This window comes from Elaeis guineensis, chromosome 3 (genome assembly GCF_000442705.2).
Source record: "Elaeis guineensis isolate ETL-2024a chromosome 3, EG11, whole genome shotgun sequence".
NCBI classification, from domain to species: Eukaryota; Viridiplantae; Streptophyta; class Magnoliopsida; order Arecales; family Arecaceae; genus Elaeis; species Elaeis guineensis.
In genome coordinates, this window is record NC_025995.2 from 51,082,150 (window position 1) to 51,095,048 (window position 12,899).

Genomic DNA, 12,899 nt, shown 5'->3' on the forward strand with positions numbered 1-12,899 from the left:
ACATATACTATGATCAAATAAATGGAAAGCCACCCATATCTCACCCAAGTCCACACTCAATGCTAGGCATCCCGTCATATGGGACCCAATTAAATGCTCAAATCAGCCAACATGGTTTCATAAATTTTCTTCAAGTATTCTTAATGAATAAAATCAAGAAACTCTTTCTTGATTTAATTCAAGCCATAAATTAAACATCCAACCATTGAATCTTATTGAATCAAATTCAATTAGGTTCAAATTAAATGTTGAAATTGGTTAAAACTTATCATATAAGTAAACCAACCACAAGAGAAATTGGGTTTACTCAGGTGCTAGCTGTTGGGTTTCGGTGACATAGCAGAATATAAATTTCAAAAATTTTTACATGCATTCAACTATTGAAAATAAATTTAATAATTAAATTAGACTACCAGAACACAAAAGACCTAGAAACACCTTGATGATTACAATCAAATAAAATAAGCATGTATAACAAGTAGAGATCAGATGTCATATACCAATATGAAGATGATGATCTGACAATTTTGAGATCTCCATAGGACTCCAAAGTAAAAGCCCTCCAATGGTGATCCACATGGGACTGATCAGAACCCTTCCCAATTCGACGTAGTGCTACAGTCTTTTTCGCAAGTTCGCTGCTGATCGTCCTTCGTAAGAATGGGTTGCACCACTGCATGTATGCCTTCGAGACCTCTACTAGGATCACTCTAAAAATCTTTCCTCACAAGAGCATACCACACAAAATTAGATTTCATGTTCAACACTTGAACAATCTGATTTTAGGACAAGCATCACATGCTTTCCTTTTTCTCTTCCCCTCCTTTCCATTTTTCTCTCATTTTTCCTTATCTTTTTCATTTTAGATTTTTTCTATCTCTTCCACATCTAATCCCACACCTAAAGCCTCTTTTTCTCTAATTTTATCCCTTATGGGGCATCCCTTATATGAGGTATGAAGGGGTGCCACATAAGTGTCAAAGAGGCGCCAACTCTTGGCATCCCATCTCCCTTACACAATAAAAATAATTTTTTAGCATGTAATCCAAAGGAGCATGGCATGGAATAAGAGGAGTTTTATTAGTAGAAGGACTCCTCCTCTACATAGAAAAAATAAAATGCCATCTTATGGCACATGGAATTAAGAGAACATGTGAGAATTCAAGAGTCCAAGATGAGATGGACTCTTCCATTCAATGCAAATGTGGCGTTCCATTCAATTTGGCATGTGAATTCCTTGCTGGAGAAGGACTCTTTCTTCTCTTCCATGCCCACATATCCCAAGACACCATCTAATGGCGCACAAAACAAAGGGACATGTGAAACATGGTAATAAAATTAAGAGTATAAAAGGACTCCTCTTCTTGCCTAAAATAAATATGATGCCATCTTTTTCTTGCTGTGTGGTTTTGGCATGGAGGAGGTTAATCTGATATGGAACTCTTCCATAAAAATTAGATAAGCCACCTATTAAATTATACATTCAAACCCAATTACATTAGGTCAAAGTAATAAGTCAAGGGTTAGCACAAACATCTTTGCACTAAACCCAATTGAAAATTTAGGTTAATTCATGTGCTAGCAATTCAATTAACCCATTGGATTTATAATAAATCCAAATAGATTGGACCAAGATCAAATCTCTATTGTGTGTGACCTATTAGGTTCTAAATCTAGCCAATAGTAGATCTAGACTCTCGACATAATCCTAATCCGATTAGATTAGGTCAGCTTAAGAGTCCAAATCGACTAGGACTCTTTCTAATTAATTTTTGAGGTACCTCAAACGTCTGAGCAAGAATAGTTGGATCAAATTGAGGTACCTCCAACATCTGACCTTTTAGACACACAGTTAGAAAAAAAAATTCTTAGAAAAATTAGATAAAATTATTTTGAACCAAGCTGATGGAATTTCTTCTGATGAAACTCTTAAAGAAATTGCTTTTATATTTAATCTTGCGATTTAAAGATCAGCCCAGACACTTTACCCAAATTGAAACCTTTAAACCAGCCTATCTTAAATCCATCACCCTCATCTAGTAGGTCTAGTTTAATCCCTTTATCTAAAGAAGGTCATGAAACCTCATGTTTCTATAAGGATAAAAAAATTAGTAGTCCCTTATGATTTAAGATACAAATATGAAATTTTTGAAAGATTCAAAGAATTCAAATGTTAGTAAAAAAATAAATTAAAATATTTTTGAAGGTACTTTGATCGGATCGAGGATGCAATACCATTGAAATTTTTTTTTTGATTATCTCATAAAATGATATTATTTCGTATTAGACCCCTCTTAATAAATCTCAGCTCAATGAGATAAGAAAAATCATGGGACTATATGAGATATGATCTAGTCCATAATAAAATTTACTGATTTATTTATATTTTTTTAGGGATATACTTTATTTCTATAAAATTAGGTTCTCTCTAAATCTGTTCCTTCCACACCATATGAGATATGACATGATGAGAACTGAATCTTGATTATTTTAAGATTCAAGGATGTCCAGCCTGTGTCTAGGACAGTAGGTGGATATGTTACAGGATGGGTCTATAAAGCTCTTCCTAAAAGAGTTTGGGATATTACTTTTCAATAGGATTATAATGTGACTGTGACTCAATGCTATCTTCTTGAAAAACTGTTTAACCAAGATGAAGCAGTGGGAGGAAAGTTAAGCTCTAAGAGAGTGTCTCTGAAGAGTAAGAAGCCTTGAGATCTTAAGAACATATTAATCATGAGCCAGTAGACGTGTATTCCTCCTCCACCTCATACATATAGTAGGATCTCCAATCCTCTCGAAAGGTACTTGAGTATGCTTAACAGAGGATGTAGAAAAAATTATTTCTCATGAGAGATAGAGAACATAGAGATGATCACAGAACCTACAACGAGGTGATGTAAGATATCGACTCCAAAAAAGGATGTGAAATAGCTTTTCTGAGTAGAGATCTTTTAAAGATTTCTATATAGAATAGCTGATAAATTTCACTTATTGTGATAGGTGATCACAAAGACCACAATATCTTTGGAGTTGGAACATTCATTTCAATGATATGATTAAATTATTTGATCAGATATGAAAAATTATGGTTTCAAAAAGATCAGTGGGAGTGTCTAATACTGACATCGATTAAAATATGGTTGAATATAAATTTTTCTATGAAAGACATAAAGTGAGCATCCTAAAGATCTATAGAGATAGATGCAATTAGATGCTTGTATTTTCACAGATAAAGTACAGAGATCGGATGCTGAAAGCGTTCAGCATAGAAATCTTGGAGAGGGATCTGCTACCTTCTCAGATATAGTCGTATGCCATAAAGTACTTGAACTGATTATATCACGATTGTCACAAGTAGATATCAATTGTATCTAGGCTGTGAGCGCTGGATTGCTGTGAAAACATCCTTAAGCTCTTAAGAAGAACTGAGGATATGTTCGGAGAAGGATCAAAGCTAAGAGTGGGAGGATACACTAATTTAGACTTTATGTCTGATGTTGATGTAGAATGTCTACATCATAGATGTATTCCTATATCGATATCTTGAAAGAATTCTAAATAATCGATCAACGGAAGCTGAGTACACTGTAGATGTATAGGATGCATTCTGGTTGTAATGTTAGTTGCAGAATTATTTGTCATACCATCAGATGCTGTGACACTATACTGCAAAGACAATGGCACCATAGCCCTTGCTAAAGAGCCTAGGTCTCATCAGATATCCAAGCACATAGAATAGTAGAACATACGACTACCTCGAGTAGAAATATATAAAGGTGCAGAGAGCAAACTCCACATGTGATGTGGATGTTATGATCCAGGTGGTGTGCCCAAGGCTCAGGGGACCAAGGCTAAGGCCAAGATCCATAATTCATGAGGGCTTCATGGAGGCTCTAGGGCTAATTGGGCCCTAGGTTGAAAGGCTGTGGGCCTTTCGGGTTCTTGAGGTCTAGGTTATGTAGGCCTCAAGAGACCAACTCTTTATGGACCAGGTCTGGGCCCAGGATAGGTAAGATTAGGTCGAGTCATGGGTGTACATGGGCTTGGGTTAACCTAATCTCCCATAGAGTTGGTCAAGGGAGTTTTGGGTTTGGGTCACTTGATCCTGTGTTTATATATACATGTACTGTATATGTTTGATTAAGCCAAGGAATACAAAAATTCTTTCTCCCAAGTCTCTCTCTCTCTTCTCCCTCTCTCTCCAGCTATTCTCCACACCCCAGGAGCAAGAAACCCTAGGGTTTCTTGCCGTCAGGTCCATAAAAGGCAGGAAAACCAGGGGAGGCGCTAGCCCCTCCCCCTTTGTGCCGCCAACCCTTTAGCCTCTCCCTCTCTTGCAGCCACCCAAACATCAAGTCCAGAACTCGAAATCTCTTTCTACAAGGTTGGTACAAGTTTCTCTCAGATCTGGAGTTGATCTGAGGTCGTTTGAGGCACGGGTGAGATCTCCATCAACAAATCTACAGGAAAGACTGCAGTAGGACAGATTTACAAGGTCTGGTTCTATCTACCTTCTTTCCTATCTAGAATATCCCGATTCAAGATCTACAAATTGAAAGACCTCAGTCCAGGCCTGATCTGGTTAGGTACCAGATCTTGGATTTTTTAGAGGTGATCTTAAAGGCGTTCTTCATATGGAATGAAAGGCTGATGAAAAAGACAGCAACCAGGCTGATTTTGTCAAGGGCCTTCAATCGAGTCTAGAAGTCTCCAGATTTGTTCGTTGCTGGTTCCGCTGCACCCAAGATCCGTGGGAGGAGCCGGGATCGTGCTCCAATAGTTGGTATTAGAGCCACGATGGTGAGGAAGCGGTTCCAAGCATGAGAAGTTGAAGATCCTAAGTGCTGAAAATTTTCAGCAAGGTACCATCAAGGTATATTCTACACTTCTTGATTTTATATTACTTGTTTGGCTTAGATCCAGTCATGGACAGCAATATGAAGGTCAATTTTAAGAAGTTTGATGGCAAGAGAAATTTTTTCATGTAGAAAATTCGGGTGGAGGATCTTCTGGTGCAAGCAGATCTAGATCAGGCTTTGGATGAGAAGCCTGAAAGAATGACAGATAGACAGTGGGCATCATTGGAGAAGAAAGCATGCTCGATGATCAGAGAATATTTGGCGGATGCGGTGTTGTATTCGGTGCTGGAAAAAAAGACCCTGAAGGGCCTTTGGTCGAAGTTGCACACCATGTATATGGGAAAGAATATGTGCAACAAGCTGATGCTGAAGAAGAGGTTGTACAGTCTTCGGATGCAGGAGGGATCTGATGTGATTGGCCACATTCAGAGGTTCGACCAGTTGTGCACAGAGTTGATGAATATCAGAGTGAAGCTGGATGAGGAGGATAAGTTCCTGTTGCTTTTGTGTTCGCTATCAGGATCATATGACTCTTTGGTGACTACACTGCTCTACGACAATGAGACTCTGGAATATGAGGACATGGTCTCGATGCTGAGGTCTAATGAGCAAAGAAAAAAGTTGACCAGAGATCGGGCTCCCCAAGAGGGTTTGGCAGTAGGGGAGAGGACAGGTAGAGGCAGAGGCAGAAGCAAGTCCAGGGGGTGGTCCAAGTCCAGGAAGAGAAAGAAAGAGATGAAATGCTTCAAGTGCAACGAGTTCGGACACTTCAAGCGAGAATGTCCACTATGGAAGAGCAAGAAGGGAGAAAGAAGTGGCTCAGAATCAGTGAGTGCAGTTGCTGGGCAGCAGGTGGAGGATGATCTACTAGTGGTATCAGATGGTCACAGGCATTACACAGAGTGAACACTAGACTCTGTATGCTCACGTCACTACACACCACACAGGTCTTGGTTTGCGACATACACCAAGACAGATGAGGGATCAGTGACTCTAGGCGACAATAATCCTTACAAGGTGGCTGGGATAGGGACAGTCAGGGTGAGGATGTTTGATGGGATTGTGAGGACATTGACAAATGTAAAGCACATCTTGGAGCTGGAAAAGAATCTGGTGTCACTAGGCTACTTGGAGCGCAGTGGATACAGCTTCAGCAGTAGGGCTAGAAGCGGAGTATTAAACATCTCCAATGGAGCTATAGTGGTGATGAGAGGCAGGAGGTTGGACAATAACCTCTATCGCATGGAGGGATCTGTGGTGATCGAAGAGTCTGATGCAGCAGTTGCAGCACAGGACCAGCATGGGGCTTACAGGATGTGGCACTACTGTCTAGGCCACATGGGTTTGTTTGGAAATGTGTCCCAAAAAGCCAATCGTCAAGCTGTTGACGGTTGAGCAACCAAGTATTATAATTGATTTGTTAATAAATAAAATATATTTGGCATTTTCATCATAAGCTTTCATCTTCTAATGAACTCTGTTGTTATGATGAAGTCCTTAAGACTATTTAGGTTCGATAAAGAGAGGATTTATCGATTAGTCCTTAAAACTGTTCACGATCAAATGATAGGCTGTTAATAAGGATGACAGCTTCTATCGAGCATAGGTCGCTGTAGGCCATATGGGTTGGTTGTCCTCTTAACCAAAGAGTGTGGAGACACTGGTATGGAATACAGGTGAGATGTAAGGGTATATCATCATTGAACGTGATCAACTTCAGAGTATTCTACTGTCGAGAATATCTCTGATGGGATATAGGTATAAGTGTCCCTTAGACCTGAGATCGCCTCAGTGACTTGCAAGCAACTCACTGTGCTTTGGTACCGGACTAACTGAATTTCTAATTCAGGGACGGAAGGCTTCTGGGCACAGTCAAGTACTTGCGAAGTCAGAGTGTGATCGAGATGGGATTGACCACTCCAAGAGTTGGAGAAGAATGAGTCGCTGTATTTCAATTTAGCAAAACCTTGGCCAGGGTAATCCATCAGATGGATTTGATATTTTGAAATACAATGTGGACAACCTGATCAGAGTTGACAGTTAAACTCTGGGGTGTCCTATGATCATTTTGGTCAAGGGGATGAATTATATGAAAACTATATCCGCATGGGTTCTAAGGATGTTGTTCTACACATTCGACCTATCCGGTCGTCGGGTACCATTGCTAGACGGTCACTTCGATTGGTATAGGAATTTGTTCCTATGCTACCGGCTTAGGTTCGGACCTATGAGGTCACACACATTAGAGTTTATGATCCGATCAGATGGTTGATCAACGATTAAGAATCGTTCTAGGGTTAAATGATCAATACGATTGACATTTAATCCAGTGCAAGTGTTGCAGGAGGAACTATTAGCAATTTGATTGCTAATTGGCTTAATTTGATTAAGCCAATGGGCTGAGATTAAGTCTAATTAAATATAATTTTGATTAGATTTGGTTTGGGCTTGATTGGATCAAGTCCAATTGGTTTATTGGATAAGCCAAGTGCAAGGAAAAACTAGTCCTAGTTCAACTAGGACTTGGGTCAATCTAATTTCTAATTTGATTAGAAAATTAAATCAGATTTAAATATAATTTAATATGATTAAATTAGGTTCTTAATTGGGTTAAGACTTATTTTAATTGGATTTATCTAATTTTGATTTGATTTGGTTTGGGAAACCAAATTAAAATAAGTTATGAGACAGAATCCTAGTAGGACTAGGATTCCACCTTGCGCCACATAAACCTTCTCCACGCCCTCTCTCTTATTCAACGCCAATCTCTACTTATTTTGTGTGACAAAAGCCCTCTCCCAGATCTCTCCCACGTTCACAAAAGGTCTCCTCTCTTCTTTCTTACATGGAAGGTGGTTTGGATCAAATCTAAAAGGAATAAGTTTGGATTTCGAATTCTATGAGATAGAGTTTTAGAAATCCAAAACTCTTTCAATTTTGCACCGAATTTATCCAAATTTTTTTTGGAATTTTTGTGGCTTTTAGGGTATACATTATGCACCCTTTTCTTGTGATCCATGCATAAAAATATGGAGGAGGTGCTCAAGAGTTGGGCGTCCCTTAACTTGCCATGTTTGGATAAGCCTTGACTAGGTGTTTGACCTAGACAAGGACTCTATCATATCTCTCTATATAAGATGAGTTTCTTCATAAAAGTTTAGGGAGAAATAGATATTTGAGAGACCTTTCTTCTATCCAAAAATTAGAGAGAAATACCTTTGGGTCGTGGAGATATAAAAGATACAAGTTTGGGTGTCTAGAGAGAAAAACGTGAAGAAGAAGAGGGTCTTCTTCAAGGGTTTTTATTTTCATATCTTTCCTCCTTCCATCTTGAGTTTCCTGAGAGCGTCTCAGATCTGAAACTTCTCCTTCTACTTTCCATCTTTGGAAGAGTCCAAATCAAGAAGAAGGAGGCACCTGATCAACCATCAAAGAAGGATCAGCGCAGTACTAGCATACTGTGCTGATTTCCTGAAGCAGGACTTCTGATCGAGATTCGTGGGCTCGTGTGGACGACTCCTAGAGGTCGGACGCGTGTGTGGCTTGCAACATCATCCTTAAGCCCGGATCAGTGAGGTTAGAGCATCTAACTTGCAAGGTAATAGATCTGATCTATTGTTTAATACATACATTAGATGTGGTATAAAAACATGTTGATATGATCAACATGTAGTTCATGCTATATTTATATATTTTAATTTCTGATTTAATTTCATGTAATAATCATATAATAGAATCTTAGATCTAGGAATTTTTTGATCTTAAAAAATAAATTTTGATTTATTTTAGTCTTCCGCTGTATGATCTTGAAAAAGTTTCAAGATCTAACCCTCTTTTTCAAGATCTAACCCTGAAACCCTAGATCTGGTTCCTTCAATTGGTATCAGAGCCAGGTTCTTTATTACATGATTATTTATACATGCTTAGATTATTTTTAGATTAGATCTAATTTATAATCTGATTATTAAATCTAAAATTAAAATTTTAAGATCAATCACAAACTGCAAGGTTGTCCTGCTGTAAGGTTTACCCCTTACAGTGCAAAGGTTGTCCTCGTTTGTGTAGATCTATCTTTAATCATAAATTTATTAGATATGATCTAGATTAAATTTATGATTTATTAGATTTAAAAGATATTTAAATCTGAAATAAAATCTCTTTGTTAATAATTTTTGTGCAAAGAAATTGTTTAAAGTTGAAATTATTTCAATTACATGAACCTGTTTAGATTAGATCTAAAGTAGTTTCATGTTTATTTCACTTGCATCTTGATTATGAATCAAACATGCAATATGGTTGGTAGAATCATATTGTAAAATTATTTTACAAATATAAAAATTATTTTTTGAAAAGCCGAACCCAACCCTCAGCCCAAAACTTAATTAAGAATTAAGAAGTTGTTTGATTAGGTTCTAGGATTGTGAATTGAAGAACCTAAGACACAAATCATAACACATTGGGTTAATGGGTTAGTGGGAATTAGGTCCATTAATTGGGTTAGACCTATGGTTAGATTAAAGATAGACTTAATTAGAGAATTGACTAAATCTAATCAATTGTTGTCTTAGATTAGGTCAAGGATTCTCTAGATCAATTACAATAGTTGTAGTTGGTCAAGTCCATATCTTTAACGAGAACCAAATGGACTTGATTCTTGGCTAAGCGGTCTAGCACGAACTGTTAGGTTGATCTAATCGAAACTAATTAAACCAGTTGGTGTCTAAGGTAAACCAGACCGGTGGTTTTTAATTGGGAGCCCGCTTACCTGGCCATTTCTGATGGTGTCTAAGGCAAGCTTTGGCAGACCCTCCCACTGATCGAACTTACCTGGCCTCTTGGTGAAATTATGTTTTGATCAGATCACTTGACTATTCGAGCTGACCCATGTCAGCTAGGTAAATCAGTGTGACTGATTTAGGTGCTCCTAGACCAGCCCTGGTCTCCCTTATGCTGACTTGGTGAAGCCAGTGGGAGGATCATGATAAGCTGGTTCATCTGACCTCATCCTCTAAATTATTTAAATCTTCTAAAATTATTAGGTCCTTAAAATGATAAAGTTATGGAGATAACTGAGTCATAGCCTCCCATTAAGGTGTTTGATAATGAGTCCATTAACTCAATAATCATTGCAGACCCAAAGGCCTGGTGCTTGTTGACTAATGGAATTATCACTCATCATATGATGACTTGGAAGTGTCTCTCTAATGGTGGTTAGGTGAGCCAACCAAAGTTGGGCTTAATCATTCGTTGGTTAGATACACCAAGTATGATCATGTTAATGGTTGGACCTAACCGGATCCTTACAGTGGAGGCCAAAGCCTATTGATTAGGTTTCTGGGGCAAAATTAAAATTACTAAAATTATTTAGAGAAACAATTGGTTATGAACCTACCCTTAGATGTACATGGGTTGACCAACCAAAGTTGGACTTGTGTGCAGTCTAAGTGGATTCTAGTACCCGCTAAAGAATTAGGGTAATTCCTCGAGTTGGAGGTAGAGGCTACCAATTCGAATAAAATAGTGGGAGAAACCTTTTGATTAAAGTCCAAATCTTTAGGTTTAATGAATCAATTACTAATTAGGTTATGATTCTCTTTTGTGTAAATATGGCCACTTCCCTATTGCTCCGATCATTGTTGGACAATGATAAGTTGGTGGGACCCAACTTCGGTAGCTGGTACCGAAAGTTGAAGATAGTCCTGGAGCATGAACGGATCCTATATGTGATAATAGATCCTACACCTGAAGAGCCAGCTGTCAATGCACGTGGAACAATCAGAGACACTTACCAGAAGTGGCTCAGTGATCGGACCACGGTGCACTATATCATGCTGGCTATCATGAGTGACGAGTTCAGTCGTAGATTCGAGACGGCTCAGCCAAAGGACAAGCTTCAAGTGTTGGAGGATGCCTTTGGCACACACGATGACGTGGAGAGGCACAAGACTAGTTGTGCCATCTTCAACGCCAAAATGCGGGATGGTGCCTCTGTCACTGATCATGTATTGTACATGATCGAGCTGATGGAATGATTGAGCAAGCTCGACTTTTTCTTATATGAGCAGCTTGGGAAAGATGCAATACTGAACTCGCTGCCCAAGTCTTATCTCCCATTCCTCACTCATTATAGAATGACAAAGCCTGAAGAGAACTACCACGGGTTACTGGGGTTGCTTCAGAACTTTGAGAAGGATCACCAACTTCACAAGGAGTCGGTGAATTTACTAGGAGGTTCGTCTTCTGGTTCTCGACCTTTTGAGAAAGGAAAGAAGAACAAGAAGAAGAAAGTAAAGAAGGTGCAAGTTCAGGCTAGGACATCAGTGCAGAGCCAGACCAAAAAGGTCAAGCCTGATAAGAGTCTATTCTACTGGCAAGCACCCTAGATTAGATAGTGTGTCAGATATCTACTTATGGCACTGTAGGCTAGGTCATATAAACAAGAACAGAATAAACAGGTTGACTCAAGAGGGAATCCTCGAAGTTAGTGATTGTGAATCACTTCCAACCTGTGAGTCCTGTCTTCTTGGTAAAATGACCAAGTCACCTTTTACTGAAAAGGTGAGAGAGCTACTGAGCTCTTGGGCCTAGTACATACTGATGTATGCGGGCCCATGAGCAACAGTGCTAGAGGTGGATATTTCTACTTCATAACTTTCACAGATGACCTATCCCGATATGGATATGTCTATCTGATGAAACATAAATCGGATTCATTTGAAATGTTCAAATGATTCTGAAGTGAAGTAGAAAAATAAACTGGGAAGAGTATTAAAACTCTTCGATCTGATCGAGGAGGAGAATACCTTTCTAGTGAGTTTCTCACATATCTAGGAGAGAATGGGATTCTCTCTCAATGGACTCCTCCAGGAACACCAAGCATAATGGTGTGTTTGAAAGGAGGAATCAGACTTTGTTAGACATGGTCCGATCCATGATGGGTTTTTTGCTAGCTTGCTGATATCCTTCTGGGGATATGCACTCGAATCGACCTGTTATCTGTTAAATAGGATTCCAAGTAAGTCTGTAATTAAGACTCCATATGAGATATGGACAGGGCGTAAGCCAGTACTTTCACACCTTAGGATCTGGGGGTGCCCGGCCTATGTCAAACGATTAGTCACAGACAAACTTGGACCTAGATCTGACAAATGCTCATTCATAGGGTACCCTAAAGAGACAAAAGGATATTTTTTCTACCATGCTGATGAACAAAAGGTGTTCGTCAGCCTTAAGGCAATCTTTTTAGAAAAGGAGTTCCTTGGTGAAGGAACCGTTGCCTCTAAGGTTGAACTTGATGAAGTTCAATAGGTAGAAGACCGACACCAATAGCTGAACCTGAGTCGGATATGATTAGATCAGATCTGGAGCCCAATATACCTATACCATTAAGGCGATCCGATAGAGTACCGCGTCAACCAGACAGATACTACGGTTTCTTGGTCCAGGACGGGTGATTCCATCGAACTTGATGATAATAATGGAGGATCCGATCACCTATATGGATGCTATGCAGAGACCTGATTTTGAGAAATGGCTTGAAGCCATGAAATCCGAAATGGAGTCCATGAAGGTCAACGATGTATGGACATTGGTTGACCCACCTGAAGGGGTTAAACCCATTGGGTGTAAATGGGTCTTCAAAAGGAAGAGGGCACAGATGGAAAGGTGGAGACCTATAAAGCCCGTCTGGTTGCCAAGGGGTATCGTCAACGTTATGGTATTGACTATGACGAGATGTTTTCCCCTGTGGCAATGCTCAAATCTATTCGGATAATGCTTGCAATAGCTGTCCATCTGGATTATGAGATCTGGCAGATGGATGTAAAGACAGCTTTCCTGAATGGAGAGCTGACTGAAGAGGTGTATATGATACAACCTGAAGGGTTTACATCCACAGATGAGTCCAAGGTGTGCAAGCTTCAGAGATCCATTTATGGATTGAAGCAAGCTTCTCGGAGTTGGAACATGCATTTTGATAAGGTGATCAAAACGTATGGCTTCATTAAGAATGGAGAAGAGCCCTGCATCTATAATGGC